General features: G+C 41.7%; 2 protein-coding genes across 5 annotated transcripts in view; one reads left to right on the top strand and one right to left on the bottom strand.

Moving 5' to 3' along the window:
• TRH (thyrotropin releasing hormone) overlaps positions 1 to 2744 on the bottom strand; it is a 67299-nt gene extending 64555 nt beyond the window's left edge. The window contains exon 1 of the mRNA XM_077857736.1: positions 2548 to 2744. The gene's annotated coding sequence lies outside the window, so the exon portion shown is untranslated. The remainder of the gene's footprint in view (positions 1 to 2547) is intronic.
• A 262-nt stretch (positions 2745 to 3006) lies between these two features.
• The window catches only part of TMCC1 (transmembrane and coiled-coil domain family 1), a 243468-nt gene continuing 229940 nt past the window's right edge, over positions 3007 to 16534 (top strand). For all 4 annotated transcript variants that reach the window (XM_077857737.1, XM_077857739.1, XM_077857738.1 and 1 more), the window contains exon 1: positions 3007 to 3129. The gene's annotated coding sequence lies outside the window, so the exon portion shown is untranslated. The remainder of the gene's footprint in view (positions 3130 to 16534) is intronic.

A 16534-nucleotide genomic window follows, 5' to 3' on the forward strand; every position in this document is an offset into this window, starting at 1 on the left:
CCAGGCTGATTTCCCTCCTTTAATTGCATAAATCAATTTCTCCAAATAAATCTCTTATTTCTTATTTTCTATTCATTCTGCATCTCTGAACTCTGACTGATACAGATTTTGGTACTGGGGGTGCTTCTAGAGGAATAAAGTCCTAAGAATGAATTTTTTGAATTGGAAGCTGAGACTCACTTCATCACTTTGGGTATCTCACGCCTCTGAATCAACATGCAAAGAATGGAGTTCCTTATTACGCTAAGTGAAATAAGTCAGACAGGGAAAGACAAATACATGACTTCACCACATGTGGCATCTAAAAAAAAAAAATGAACGAATGAACAAACAAAAGCAGGAACAGTCCTGTAAATTGGGTTGCCCGAGGGAAGGGTGGTGGGAGGATGGGCAAAATGAGTGATGGGGAGTGGGAGATAGAGGCTTCCAGTTATGAAATGAATAAATTACGGAGAGGAAAGGTACAGTATAGGGAATATAGTCAATGAAATTCAAAGTGTCGTATGGTGACCTAGAATAGTATATAGACTTGTTGAATCACTAGGTTTATTTATCTTAAAGATTTTATTTATTTGTTCACGAGAGACAGACAGAGAGAGAGAGAGAGAGAGAGAGGTAGAGACATAGGCAGAGGGAGAAACAGGCTCTCTGCAGGAGCCTGATGTGGAACTCGATCCGAGACCTTGGGATCAGGCCCCGAGTCAAACCTCAACCACTGAGGCCCCCAGGCGTCCTGAATTACTAGGTTTAAACCTGAAACTAATGTAAGAAAGGAGTACCTATATTGGCAGGGGTTACGGATCCGGATTACCAAGGGAGAAATTTAACTGCTACTACACAATGGAGATGTATTTATAATAGTTAACTTTATATTGCAGTATTAAGTTACAGGATGTCAAAAGCAGTATTAAGTTACAGCACGTCAAAAGTTAGGAACATCACTTAAGGACTTTGTATCCTCTTTCGGGGGAAGTTCTGTGTTTACAGTGCATGCAGGTTAGTTGTATCACATTAAGGGAAAGTATGACTATTATTGTCTTTATTTGGAGCTTAAGTACATTTAAGGAGATGTGTAGGAGGGGGATTTTTGGGTCATCAGACTTTTTAATTCTAGCTATTTTAATGAGAGTCTAGTGGTAGATCATGGTGGTTTTTTAATGAGCAAATCTCTGGATGACTGAAGATGTTGAGCATGTTTTTGTTGCTTATTGGCCATTTTTATCTTCTTTGGTGAAGTGTTTCCTAAAACCTGTGCTCATTGTTTTATTGGATTGTTGTCTTTATTTCTCAGTTATGAGTTCTTTACATATTCTGGACTCAAGTCTTTTGTCCGATATATTGTATTGCAAATTCTCCCTTCCAACCGTGGTTTGCCTTAATGGTGTCTTTTGAAGAATAAATGCTTTTAAATTTTGATGAGGTTCAACTTATGAACTATTTCTTTTTGGCCCTAAGAAATCTTTGACTGTCTCGAGATCACTAAGGATTTTTTGTTTGACAGAGAGACAGTACAAGAGGCAGGCAGAGCTTGCTTCATCCCAGGACACAGGGATGATGACCTGAGCTGAAGGCAGATGCTTAACTGACTGAGCCACCCAGGTGCCCCACTGAAGATTTTTTTCTAGAAATTTACTTACTGTTTATTTAAGTAGGCTCCACACTAGGTGTGGAGCCCAATGCAGGGCTGGAACTGAGCTCAAGATCTGAGCTGAGATCAAGAGTCAGATGCTTAACTGACTGAGCCACATAGGTGTCCCCAAATATATAGCACAGGGGCCTCCTCCAGTAAACCTGAGATCTATAAATGCATCCCCCCCCATCAACTTCAAATCTAAAAGTCAACCTTGCCACCTCCCTAGCTTTGAACGTGTCATCCAACCTATCAAGTCCTGTCCCTAAGAAGTGCTCTTCTCTATCACCACCAGTTTGCCTTGACCATAACAGCAGCCTCCTAACTGGCCCCTCTTGTCCCAACTCTGAGCCCCCTCCAGAGAGCTTTTCATTTGCTATCCAAATGGTAGTTTCAACATAGAAATAATGAAAAATCGTCACTGGCTTCCCCAGATTCTCCAATTATGGTCGTAAATCCTTACAATCATCGCCTACCCTTTCCCACGCTCAACACCACGTTCACTGCTCTTTCAGCACGCCCTTCTGCCCAGGCCAAGCTCCCCGCTGTTGCACCTTGTTAACTCCTTTGAAGTCAGCCTTTGGATTCCAGACTGCATATCCTTGACTACAATTTCCACCGCCCGCCCTTCCAGAAGAGCTTTTAGTAATAGCGAGTTTTAATGTTGTGTGAGTCTCCCTTTAACGTTGTGCTTCTCCACCGGATCTAACTTCAGAGGAGGCTAGAGACACCCCATGATGTACTCCCAGCAGACGGAAGGGGCCTACCACACGGAAGCAGCCTCAAGAAACAAGCGAGGAACGAATAACTGAATTGGAAAAGTGGAGCAGTAAGAAGACAGGCTGATGGCTGCCAGGGGTAACAGCGCACGGTCAAGAGTGACCGTCCCCGTCCTTTACGCAGCAGCGGACGCAAACCTGCTAGGTCAGAGAAGGCAGGCGGGTCTTTCGATCAAGGTAGGGAGGACAGGGGTGATCCCGAGAAGCTGGCACAAGCGCGCTCAAGCCCGCGGCGCTCCTGACGGCCGGTGCTCCGGAAAAGAGGCCAGACTGCAGGCCGCGGCTCCCGGCTCCCGGCTCCCGGCGCCCGGCGCCCCGCCAGGCGGAGCCCACCGCGGGCAGCAAGGCGACCGCGCGGGTGGGCGGGGCCACGCCTTTCGGGCCACGCCTTCCGGGGCCGGCCCCGCCCCCGGAGCGTGCGCGCGCCCGCCGCCGCCTCGCGCGTGCGCCGCCGGCTGGGGGCGGAGGTTGTGGGCGGCGGCGGCGGGCGCGCGCGCTCTCGCCCCCTCGCGCCGGTTCGCGCTCCCGCGCCGGGCTGAGGCGGCGGCGGCGGCGGCGGCGGCTGCGGCGGCGGCGGCGGCGGCGGCGCGGGGGGAGGGCCGGGAGGGGGGGTGGTTGGGGGGGATGGACCGGGCGCGGCGGCCGCAGCGGCAGGAGCCGGCGCTTGAGCTCGAGCCACGGCGCTGGCGGAGACGCCGGCTGCTCCTCCCCTCCCCGCCGGTGAGTGCGTGCCCCCGCCCCGGATGCCGGCTCCGCCGCGGCCCCTCTCGGCCCCTGCGCCCCGGGTGGGGAGATCGGGAGGGGAGCGTGGCCCGGCGGCGCCGCGGACGCGGGCCCGGCCGTCCGCTCGCGGCCTGGCGCGGCTCGGACCGTCGGTCGCCCCCGTTCGGGGCTGCGGCTCCGGCCTAGGACTGGTCCCCCAGCATCCCGCCGGGCCTTTGCCCGTCCCGGCCCGCTGTGCTGTCACTGGGCCCCGGGGCTGCGCCCCTCCCCGGCACCGCCGCCTCCGGGGCCGAGGGGAGGGAGGGCGTGTGCGGACTGCGGCCGCGGCGGGGGCTGTTCGGGAGCCGACCGCGCGGGGGGCCGGGGTCCTGCGAGCCCTCGCTCGCCTTGGCGTCCCCCGCGCTGGGCCCCCGGCGCTCGGCCGTGGCCACCTGAAACCAGTTTTGCACCTTTTGTTTTGATTTCGAACTTGTCGTGTGAGGGGAGGAAGGAGCCCGCTGGGCCGGGGACGGGGGAGGATGGGTGCTGCAGGGTGGGCTGCGTCTCCCACCGCCTTCGATTAATCTCCTCCTTTTAGGAAGGGAAGACGAGGCTCGGCGAGTTGCACCTTCTCTAAAGGACCAGACATCCGTTTATAGATTTGCAAACCCCCGCTTTTTTTTTTTTTTTTTTTCCTTCCTTCCTTCTCCATCCTGAGCAAAGGTGTGTGTAAGTGTGGGTTTGGCTCATCCCTTGACAACGTTGATGGTGAATCTGCAGCAGAGTTTCTTGAAGCAGCCCACTTGAGCTGTTGGCCGATTTCCCCTTTTTCTTGGGTGACACCCTCCGTGTGTATCTTGGTAGATTCTAGTCAAAGCTTTTACCGGCTGCCTTTGCATCCTCACTTGTCACAGAGGAAGGGAAGATGAAAACACACACTCTAATCCAAAATGGTTGCTCCAAGTCTTTAAATACACAGAAGCATCTGTAGAAAAGGTCTGAATTCCTAAATTAGTCCATTCTTAAAAAAAAAAAAAAAATTCAGGGGTTAAAAAGTAGGTAGCTGCTTTAGGATAAAACTTTGCTATGTTTATGTCTTCTGACCCAGTATGTTAAATTTTGGGAGTGATCTGTTCAACCACATCCTTGTCTTTGAAGTACCTGTGTATAGAAATTGTTCCAAAGCCTGGAGGAAGGAACCTTATGAAGATGTTCATGTGTTAATGACAGGATACTTCCAGGGACTAGATTTTTTTTCTTTTTCTTTTTCTTCTCCATTTGTAGATTAGAACAGTGAGACTGGAATTGTGAGTAGGTGGTAGTTTTACTAGTGTCCTGTAACAAACCATGCTTCTAGGTGGGACTTTTAACTATATCTTATCCTCTACCAACAGAGTTGGCTTGTATTTTTTTTTTTTTTTTTTGAAATCACACACCCACTCTCTGGCTAGTAAAAAAAAGATTAAAAAGCTGCTTCTGGTCTGTGGGCGGTAACCTTTTAATTTCTAAAGAGTTTTCAGTTGCTTACAGAATAGTTTGCTAATCAGTATAAGGGAAAATTTAGATATTAAAATTTCATTAGATCTGTTATGATTATGAACATTAAGATTTGTCATGATGTGGGTGCTGTGTACCATGTATAGGAAATGAGATTTCTCAGGGTATTTGCATCTTAAGATAAACAAAAGTGCAGTCAGCTGGCAGACAGAATGTTCTTAAGCCTTCCAGTGGTTGAAAACACCTTTTATGAGCACAAAAACACTTTTACGGTTTGATGAAGAAACCTGGACTAGTTGGTGACCACCATTTCTTTAAGCTGTTTGCTCCTTCTCCCTACTAGAATATTTCCCCTTTTTCTGCAAGAGTTGTTATGCCTGTAGTATATGTACAAAACCTATAATGGCTGAAAACTTAAGTTTAAATTCCTCAGAACGATATTTATTTTTATTTATTTATTTGTTTATTTTTAAGATTTTATTTATTCATTCGTGAGAGACACACAGAGAGAGGCAGAGACACAGACGGAGAAGCAGGCTGCATGCAAGGAGCCCAGTGTGGGACTCAATCCTGGGACCCTGGGAGCACGACCTGAGCCAAAGGCAGATGCTCAACTGCTTAGCCACCCAGGCATCCCTCAGAATGATATTTATTGATCACTCATTTATTTATTCATCAAATATTTATTTTAAAAAATATTTTATTTATTCATTCATGAGAGACACACAGAGGCAGAGACGTAGAAGGAGAAGCAGGCTTCCTGTGGGGAGCCTGATGTGGGACTCGATCCTAGGATCCTGGACCATGACCTGAGCCAAAGACAGACCTCAACCAACTGAGCCACCCTAGCACCCCTCAAATATTTATTGAGTCCTTATTTTGTTCCAGGAGTTTTTCTCAGTACTGGACTATGGTGGGGGACAAAATAGATAAGGTCCTTGTATTGAGCTTTTTTTCTCTGTGAGAATAAGGATAGCAGTTAAACATATAAGATAATTTCAGGTAATGCTGTAAGTCAGCAGTTAGCAAACTTTTTCTGTAAAAAATCAGAAAGTAAATATTTTAGGCTTTATGGGCCATACAGTTTCTGTTGCAGCTGCTCTGTTTTAGTGTAAAGTAGCCACAGGCAGTACATAAACAAGTGTTTCTATGTTCTAGTTAAACTTTTGCATTTCCTATCATTTTCCCACGTCACAAAATATTGTTTTTCTTAATTCTTTTTTTGGCTATACTAAAACATGGGAGAAGCTGGATTTGGCCTGTAGGCTGTAATCTAGCCCTTTAGAGAAAAAGTTTGATGGGATGCTTGGGTGGGTCAGTGGTTGAGCCTTTGGCTCAGGGCACAATCCCCGGGCCCCGAGATCAAGTCCCGCATCGGGCTCCCTGCAGGGAGCCTGCTTCTCCCTCTGCCAATGTCTCTATGTCTCTCATGAATCAATCAATAAAATCTTTTTTTTTTTTTAAAGATTTTATTGATTGATTCACGAGAGACACAGATTGAGAGAGAGAGAGAGCGCGCACGCCTGACGTGGCACTCGATCCCAGGTCTCCAGGATCAGGCCCTAGGCTGAAAGCGGTGCTAAACCGCTGAGCCACCCGGGCTGCCCCAGATAAATAAAATCTTAAAAAAAGTTTGCTGATTCCTGATATCTGCTATGAAGAAAATAAGACAAGATGATGTGATAAGTGAGTGGTGAGGATGGTAGAGAGGCCTCACTAGGGAGAAGATATTTGAGTTGTGTCCTAAAAGATGGAAAAACTTTGCTGGCAAATGAAACAGCAGGTACAAAAATCTGCAGGTGGAAATGGGCTACTCCTATGTTCCCCAGCATTGAACTTCACGTACCATGTCATTCTTGGCTTTGTGTCTCTTTTCATTTTGTTCTTAACTAGGTTGCCCTCTTCCTGTCAGGTTTTAAAAGTCTACCCAGGGCAGCCCCGGTGACGCAGCGGTTTGGCGCCGCCTGCAGCCCAGGGTGTGATCCTGGAGACCTGGGATCGAGTCCCACGTCGGGCTCCCTGCGTGGAGCCTGCTTTTCCCTCTGCCTGTGTCTCTGCCTCTCTGTGTGTGTGTGTGTCTCTCATGAATAAATAAATGAAATCTTAAAAAAAAAAAAAAAAAAAGTCTACCCATAATTCATCTAAGACTTGGAAGGGATCTTAGCTTTCTACCCAATTGCTCTCTTCTAAAATGTTCTCAGTGATTTTTCAGCTTCTGTTTGAAAGCTTTGATGACAGTAAATTCATTACTTTGAGGTGGCCTATACCAATTTTAGATAGCTCTAATTGTTAGAGTATTCTTCTTCAAATTCTAATAGGATTCACACTTTCTCCCTTTTCCCCCTGATGCTGCTTTACAGTGACCATGGAGTAAACTGCAGTGGGGTTGCACCTCATTTCCAGGATTCAGTTCTAAAGTCAGCACTTGAAACAAAAATCCCATAAAATGAAAACTATTCTTGAAAAACCCCTTAAATTGCGGGGCACCTGGGTGGCTTGGCCGGTTAAGCATCTGACTTTTCAACTCAGCTCAGGTCTTGATCTCAAGGTGAGTTTAAGCCTGGCTGGTGTTGGCTGGTGTTGTTTGTTTGTTTTTAAAAGATTTATTTACTTATTCATGAGAGAGAGAGAGAGAGAGAAAGAGAGAAAAGCAGGCTCCCTGCAGGAGCCCAATGTGGGATTCGATCCTGAATCCCTGGATCATGCCCTGAGCCGAAGGCAGACGCTCAACCGCTGAGCCACCCAGGCGTCCTGGCTGGCAGTGGTGTTGTTGTTTTAAAAAAAAGAAAGAAAGAAATCCCTTAAAATGCTTAAAAAGTATTGTGTGCATACTTTTTTTGTATATATAATTCTTATGTACTTTGCAAACTGAGAGCCACTGAGCATTACTGAAGGGAGGAGCAAGAGGAAATAAATTATTACGTAGATCTGTAGGCCTTAAACAATTTTGTTTTTTAAGTCAGCTGTCAAATCCTTATCAGGGGTGGTGGATGCTGAAGAATTTTAATGTGTTCCTGCTTCTTTGCAGGGCTTATTATTATTTTTAAAGATTTGAGAGAGCATGCAGGTGTAAGGGCGTGAGGGGGAGGGAGGAGGAGAGAATCTCAGGCAGACTCCTTGCTAATCTAGGAACCCGAGGAGCCCAATGCAGGGCTCTGTTCCATGACCCTGAAGATCAAGACACGAGCCAAATTCAAGAGTCATTTGCTTAACTGAGTTAGCCACCCAGGGTACCCCCTTGCAGGACTTGTTTTATTGCATTTTTACTTTAAGTCTCTTAGATTAATAAATGTTTATAAATGTATTGTGAATATTAAATGAGATAATATACATGGTAAGTGGTTAGTAAATGTTTGCAAGATTTAGATTTAAATTTTTGCTTTAGTGGGCTCATATTGCACACTGTCCTTTGAAAAGTTGCAGAGAACAACTTGGCCACCTGCTTCCTGTCTTTCCAAATTGGCATTTCCTGTTGTGGTTTTACCAAACAGCTGTCACTCTCTATGTCCTTGAGTGTTGGTCACATTTTACCAGAGGTCAGTTAGTAAGTTAAATGACTGTATGATGTAACTCTGTTCTGCCCCATGACTCTTTAAAGTATTTGAACACTGCTCTTGTCTCCCATTTAAGTCTTCTCTTTTCAGGGCTAAATTTCATTTCTTTTAGTCTTGTTTCTTCATTTCTCTTATTTCTTTTAGTCTTGTTTTTTTCACCCTCTGGTTGTTCTTATGAGTGTACCAATTTATTCTTTTTTACTTTGGTACCATCAAGTAAATTTTAAGATAAAAGCTCAACTTTTATTCCTTTAATGACGTCTACCCTCATAACTCTAGACCTTCTCTATATTCCTAATATTCTTTTATCTACATTTCTAAATTTAAGGTTTCCTTATATTTTATATTTGTTTCATGAGCATTTTTCTTACCTCACAGTGAGGCAGTAAGTTTCTTTAGGGCTCAAACCATATTTCAGGTATCTTTTGTGCCCTGATGCATTGAGTAAAATTTCAGGCATGCAATAAGTAGATCATAAGTAGTTTACAACTAAAAAAAAAATAAACTTTTAAAATAAACTTTTTTTTTTAACAGTGTTATATTTACTGCATTATTGTGAAGATAGTACAGAGTTCCCATCTGTCCTACACTCAGTTTCCCTTATTATTAACATCTTAAATTGGTATGGTACATTTGTCACAGGTAATAAACCAATATTGATACATTTTTACTAAGCCCATACTCAGAGTTTCACAGTGTTTCCCTTAATGTCCCCCTCCCTTTCTTTTTTTGAGAGAGAGCTAGCAAGCAAGAGGGGATTAAGGTGGGGAAGGACAGGGGGAGAGGTGGAGAGAGAATCCTAAGCAGGCTCCACCCCTAGTGCAGGGCCTGACACGGAGCTCAGTTTCACAACCCTGAGATCATGACTTGAACCGAAATCAAGAGTCAGATGCTTAAACACCCACATACCTCCCCCTAATGTTGCTTTTTGTGTTCCAGAATCCCATTCAGGATGCCACATTACATGTCATAGTTATGTCTTCTCAGGTCCTCCTGGTTCTGACAATTTCTCAGACTTTCCTTGTTGTTAATGACCTTAACAGTTTCAAAGATAATTGATTACGTATTTTTGTAGAAGGTTCATCAGTTGGCATTTGTGTGATGCTTTCCTGATGGTTAGACTGATGTAATGTGATTTTGGAAAGAACACAGGTAAGGTGTCATTCTTACCACAAATCAAGAGTACATACTAGTAATATCATTTGCTGATGTTAATGTTAACCTTGGTCACCCAACTTGAGGTAGTGTTTTTCTCAACTCTTAAGTTACCCTTTTGTCCCTTCCTTTCTGTGCCATACTCTGGAAGAAAGTTATTCTGTATAGCCTATACTTAATGAGTGAGGAGTTATGCTCCACCTCAAGGGTGGAGAATCTACATAAATTTTGTTGCTCAAGTTATTTGAAGTTTGGCCATTGGGAATTCTTTCACTTGGCTTCTGTATCCCTTCCCTTTGACAAACTCCCATGGTTATGTGTGAATGAGCACTTTGTTTTTGGCAACATAAAATGCTCCAGGCTCATCTTTTATATAATGATGTTCTAGTCCTATAGTCAGCCATCTACCTTTCTTTTCTTTTCTTTTCTTTTTTCTTTTCTTTTCTTCCTTTTTTTTCTTTTCTTTCTTTTCTTTTCTGTGTCTTTTTCAATTGGAGTTCGATTTGCCAACATATAGCATAACACCCAGTGCTCATCCCATCAAGTGCCCCCCTCAGTGCCCATCACCCAGTTACCCCAACCCCCGCCCACCTCCCTTTCCACTACCCCTTGTTCATTTCCCAGAGTCAGGAGTCTCTCATGTTCTGTCAGCCTCACTGATATTTCCTACTCATTTTCTCTCCTTTCCCCTTTAATCCCTTTCACTATTTTTTATATTCCCCAAATGAATGAGACAATATAATGTTTGTCCTTCTCTGATTGACTTACTTCACTCAGCATAATACCCTCCAGTTCCATCCACGTCGAAGCAAATGGTGGGTATTTGTCGTTTCTAACGTGTCAGCCATTTTTCTAAGAAGCCCTAGTTCCTTTTATGGGAAGTGGTATCAGAAACTAAGATTTTGGGTGCTAGATGAGCTAGTTGCTACTTGAGTATTGTTGCTTCTAGGCCATCTGAGTGACAGAATAAGGAGATATATGTGTATAAAATAAGCTGTATAGATACACATCTGTAAATCTTTCTATATGTAACCATTTGTCTCTATATTAAGCTAAACATTGTTAATCTGTGTACCTATGGGAAACAACTTTATCGTCCAGAGCACAGTGCTTATTGATAGTACCTTTTGCCTTTAATCTTGACTCCACTTACTTCTAGCAGTACTTGGTCAGCACCTTATTCCTTCACCTGCTTTGTGAGGTTGTTTCATATTTGTAATACATTTAGACTATTTTGTCACATTCTGCATTTTATGCAGAGATCCCTTTATCTCTTAAAAGATTATTTAAAAATTTGAATACATTAAGGCTTATTCTGTTTTTTAAAAGTTTTGACAAACTTTTAGTATCTTATATTCACCATTACAGTGTCCTGTAGTTTCACTGCTCTAAAAAATTTGTCCCTCACCTATTTAACTCCCCTGATACCAGCTCCTGGCAACTATTGATCTGTTTATTGTTCCTATAGTTTTGCCTTTTCCAGAATGTTAATATTTTAAATTTTAAGGAGTATTTCTTTATTTTTATTAAAAGATTTTATTATTTCTTCATGAGAGAGAGCGAGGCAGAGATACAGGCAGGGGGAGAAGCAGGCTGCACGCAGGAAGCCCGATGAGGGACTCCCTGGGACTCCAGGACCACACCCTGGGCCAAAGGCTGGTGCTAAACCACTGAGCCACCCAGGGATCCCCTTAAGAAATATTTTTGAATGATTTTTGTGAACACAGCCTTCTGTTACGTAGTGGGAGATAGAAGTATTAGACAACCAACATTTGGAAACATTTTTTTCTTTTGTATTCAGATAAAATTCATTTAAAATGTATGGACGCTTTTAGGTACATTCACAGTGTTGTGCAACCATCACTACTAATTCCAGAACAGTTTCATCAACCCAAAAAGAAACTTCTTATTCCTTAAGCAGTTCCTCTTTCCACCCTCTGGCAATCACAAGAATTTTTGTCCCTTTGGGTTTGCTGATTTTGTATATTTCATTTAAGTGGAATTATATAACATCTGGTCTTTTGTTTAAGAATGTGTGTGTGTTTTTTTTAAAGATTTTATTTATTTATTCATGAGAGACACAGAGAGAGGGGCAGAGACACAGGCAGAGGGAGAAGCAGTCTCCATGCAGGGAGCCGGACTCGGGACTCCATCCTGGGTCTCCAGGATCACACCCTGGGCTGAAGGCGGTGCTAAACCGCTGAGCCACTGGCGCTGCCCTGTTTAAGAGTGTTTTTAAGATTCTTCCACATTGTAGCGTATTTCAGAATATAATTCTTTTTTGTGGATAAATAATCCATTGTGTGGACATACCACACTTTGTTCACTTATCAAATTGATGGACATTTGAGTTTTTTTTTTCATTTTTTGGCTATCATGAATAATTATATAATAATAATAATAATGGCTATGAACATCCGTGGAAAGTTATTTTGTTTGAACATGTTTTAGATTCTTTCGGGTAGATAACATTTCTTTTGATAAATTTTTCTTTTTTCATATTGAAAGGGAAGTTACATTACCCAGTGTATTTATTTGGTGTAAAGTGCTGAAAGAATGCTACTTTATCTTGGGATGGTATTCATCAGTGAATAGAGAAATCACAGAATTTTCCTGTTGTCTTTGTAAGAATTTTGGTCCAGATGGGGCAACAGTGGGTAGCCTTCACTAGAATTGTTAGAGGAACATCGTGAATTATGTTGTATACTGTTTAGTTTTCTTTCTGAGTAGCAAGTAGTCTCTCATTGTGAAGTTGGATCACAAGATCTGCTTGTGGTCTAAAGGAATCTCTGAGTGTATGAGTTATTTTAATATTATGTATTTAGAGGAATAGTAGGCAGGATTCCCATTCTGTAATCTATTTGGCATCACTGATATTATAGAGGTTTTATTCTTACTAACCACATTCCCTCTGAGGTTTGAACTATAGTAAAGTGGCATTAAACACTAATATATGTTTTCTTTTTCTTACTTTAGCACTCAAACCTGAAGCTGTGTTTTGCAGTTATTGCTTCAACATCTTTGCTTTGATAAATAAATTCATTTTCCTGAGCAAGACTTGGCAAAAGTGTTCTTCTTTTGCCACTTTGAGGTAGCCTGACCAATTCATTGAAATGTAATATTGTTTGTCATACTTATTGAAAGCAAGGAACATTCTTGCTGGCTTTATAAGCTTACTTCTAAGTGACTTTGAGGTTCCCTGGAGACAACAGAATATAGATAAATTATATATTAACCATTAACATACTTTATCCTACAAATGTCTTTGGAGACAAGCCCTTTAAAAGTGTTTGTGTAATAGAACACTGGGCTGGGACCAAGAATATTTTAATTTTTACTTGTCTGAAAACTCACTCTCTATTACCAGACAAATAACTTGTACGTTGGGACAATTTTTTGTAGAAAAGATAATATTGACTTTCTCTAAAGGATGTTGTGATAGGAAATGAGTTCTATTAATCAGGGTACTTTATTTTTTAAAGATAAGCATTTTGGAAGGTAGGTATATTATGAAAATTCTTGTTAGTGCTTTTCTCTCCCCCCCCCCCCCTATAATTTAAGAATGTAGATGAATCTGTTATCTCTTTATAATAAAAGCCTTTGTCAAGTACTATATCTATTACTTGTTTCCAGTGCTCTTTATTTTCCTGTGTAGTTCCAGATTTCTACTGGTACATTTCCATCTGAATGAAGGATTTCTTCTTTTTTTTAAAAAAAAAAGATTTTATTTATTTATTTATTTGAGAACAAGAGCATGAGAACACAAGCAGGGGGAACAGCAGAGAGGGAGGGAGAAGCAGAGGGAGCCCAATGTGGGGCTCGCGGGTGCCTGAGTGAAGGATTTCTTTAACATTTCTTGTATTGCAGCTTTGCTTGTGATTAATTTTTTCAGCTTTGGTATGTCTGAAGAAGTCTTCAGTTTGCCTTGATTTATAGAAGCTATTTTCACTAGATATAGAATTCTAGGTTGACAGTATTTTTAAGTATTTTAAAGATGTTGCCTCACTTTCTGGTCCACGTTGTTTCCAGTGGGAAGTCAGCTACCATTCTTTATACCTCTGTATATAATATGTGGTAGTTTTCTTTTGGCTGCCTTTTTATTTTTCATTCAAGTTTTAAAAATTCTGGTATAATGTAGCATAAAATATATCATCTTAACCATTTTAAGTGTACTGTTCAGTGGTATTAAGTACATTCATATCATTGTGCAGCCATCACAACCATATATTTCCAGAACTCATCTTACAGAAGTGAAACTGTACCTGTTAAAAAAAATAACTTGGGCAGCCTGGGTGGCTCAGTGGTTTAGTGCTGTCTTCAGCCCGGGGCCTGATCCTGGAGACCTAGGATTGAATCCCACGTCAGGCTCCCTGCATGGAGCCTACTTCTCCCTCTGCCTGTATCCCTGCCTCTCCCCACGCCCCCCACCCCGTGTCTCTCATGAATAAATAAATAAAATCTTAAAAAAAATAAACTAGTTATGAGAAAAAATAAATAACTCCCCATTCCCTAAGCCCCTGTAATCACCATTTTATTTTCTGTCTGTGGCTTTGACTACTTTAGGTAGTACTTCATGTAAGTGGAATCATATGATATTTATCTTTTTTGTGACTGGGTTATTTCACTTAACATAATGTCATAAGGGTTTATGCATATTGTAATAGGTGTCAGAATTCTGTTCCTTTTTAAGCCCGAGTAATATTCCATTGTATGTATAGACCACATTTTACTCTCCATATTTCTGTCAGTGGACACTTGGGTTGTTTCCATGTTTTAGCTATTGTGACTAGAGCTGTTGTGAACATGAGTGTATAAATACCTCTTTGACATCCTGCTTTTAGTTCTTTTGGGTATGTTTCCAGAAATGGAATTGCTAGATCATATGATAATTATGTTTAAATTTTGAGGAACTGCCATACTGGTTTTCACAGTGGCTCTATTATTTTACATTCCCACTAACAGTGGATCAGGTGTCCAATTTCCCACATTATTGCCAACATTGTTATTTTCTGTTGTTTTTGTTTTTTTTAAATAGGAGCCTTCCTGATGAGTATGAGATGGTACCTCATTGTGGTTTTGATTTACATTTTTTAAAAAGATTTTATTTATTTGAGAGAGAGCATGTGAACGAGCACGAGAGCAGGGCAGGGGTAAAAGAGAGAGGGAGAGGAAGAAGCAGACTGATCGGATAGCCCAAAGCAGGGCTTGATACCAGGACCCCTGGAATCCTGATCTGAGCCAAAGCCAGTTGCTTAACCGACTGAGCCACCCAGGCACCCCAGATCTGCATTTTCTTAATAATCAGTTATGTTGAATATCTTCACATACTAATTGACCATTCATATATCTTTGGATAAATATTCAGGTCCTTTGTCCATTTCTGAATTGGGTTCATTTTTTGTGGTTGCTGAGTTGTAAGCATTCTTTCTATATTCTGGATGTTAATTACTTATGAAATACATGATTTGCAAATATTTTCCTCCATTCTTTATTCCTCTGGCTACTTTTTAATTTTTTTTTAAGATTTATTTATTTTAGAGAGAGGGTGAGCAAGCACATGTGTGTGGGAGCAGGGGGAGGAGCAGAGGAAGAGGGAGAGAGAATCCTCAGACTGCTTAGCACGGAGCCTGAGACAGGGTTCAATCTCCTCTGGCTGCTTTTAAGATTTTTTTTTTCCTTAACTCTGGTTTTGAGGAGATTGATTTCAATTATTTCTTGGTGGAGTTTTAGTTTTCTTCATGTTTCTTGAACTTGGTATTTGTTGAGCTTCTTGGATCTGTAGGTTTGTAATTCTCATCAAATTTAGAAAATTTTTGGATATTATTTTTTCAAATCTTTCCCCTGCCAAGATTCCACTTACATATATGTTATTAGGCTCCTTGAGCTTGTCCAATGGCTGATACTGTACCCTTTTTTCCCCCTCAGTTTTCTTGTATTCTGGGTTTCCTTTTGGATAGTTTCTATTACTGTGTCTTTACATTCACAAATCTTTTCTTCTGCAGTGTCTTATCTGCTGTTGATCCCAGTCAATGTATTTCATTTCATCCTACTATATATTCTATAATTTGTAGTTTGATAGAAATGCAGTGACATGGCAAGTGTCAAGAAATACTATCTTAATTTGCTGCCAAAAGATTCTTAGTTCTGTAAGCTATCTACAGGATATACAAAACCACCAAATGTATTAAATTAACTTTCTCTCTTGGTTTCCACATTGACTTTGTTTTTCTGCCAGATCTACATGTTATATTTCCTTTTGACATAGACATCTGATATGGACATCTGTTCTATAATATTTGTCTTTTTAAAAAAATATTTTTATTTATTCACGAGAGACACACAGAGAGAGGTAGAGACATAGGCAGAGGGAGAAATGTAGGCAGAGGGAGAAGCAGGCTCCCTGTGGGGAACCCAATGTGGGACTCCATCCCAGGACCCTGGGATCATGCCCTGAGCCAAAGGCAGACACTCAACCTCTGAGCCACCCAGGTGTCCCTATAATATTTGTCTATAAGGCACCAGAGTGCTTGGTCTATTTGCCAGACTACCTAATATTTGTATTTTTGGTTGTATGATATGAGCATCATCTTGCTATAAAAAACATGAAATAAATTTTTATATTTTGTTTTACTATATTGCTTATTTATTAGTAAAGAACTTACTTACAAAGTAGTAAATAACTTACAAAGAAGTTATTGTTTATGTGGGGGGATAGACTAGACCAGATAAATAAGTAAAAATGCTTTATTTTATAATGACAAGTTCTAATGAGAAAAGTAAAAGGAAAGAGGAAATAGGGCATATTGAAAGAAGGGATTGAGTGGTCACAGAGAAGGTGACATTTGAGTGAAGGCTTCAAAGGTGTGAGAGCAAGTCAGGCAGATAAATGAGTGATGACAAGTACAGACGTCTTGAGACAGAAGCTTGCTTGGGAAATGGCAAGAATTGGGGAGGGTTAGGCGCTTATCTTGTGCCTCAGGGAAGTACTTTCCAAATTTTAATGTGCCTGTGGTTTACATAGGTGGTTAAGTTAAAATTCAGATTCTAATTTTGTAGGTTTGAGGTGGGGTTCATTTCTAACAAACTCCCAGTTGCTGCTGGTGCTATTGGTCCTTTGTAGGGCTTTAGTTTTTAGGCTGAGTGAAATGGGAAATTGTTAGAGGGTTTTGGGTGGTGGTACGACAGGATCTGATTTCCATTTTGACATCATACCTCTG

This window comes from Canis aureus, chromosome 19 (assembly GCF_053574225.1).
Source record: "Canis aureus isolate CA01 chromosome 19, VMU_Caureus_v.1.0, whole genome shotgun sequence".
In the NCBI taxonomy this organism is placed as follows: Eukaryota; Metazoa; Chordata; class Mammalia; order Carnivora; family Canidae; genus Canis; species Canis aureus.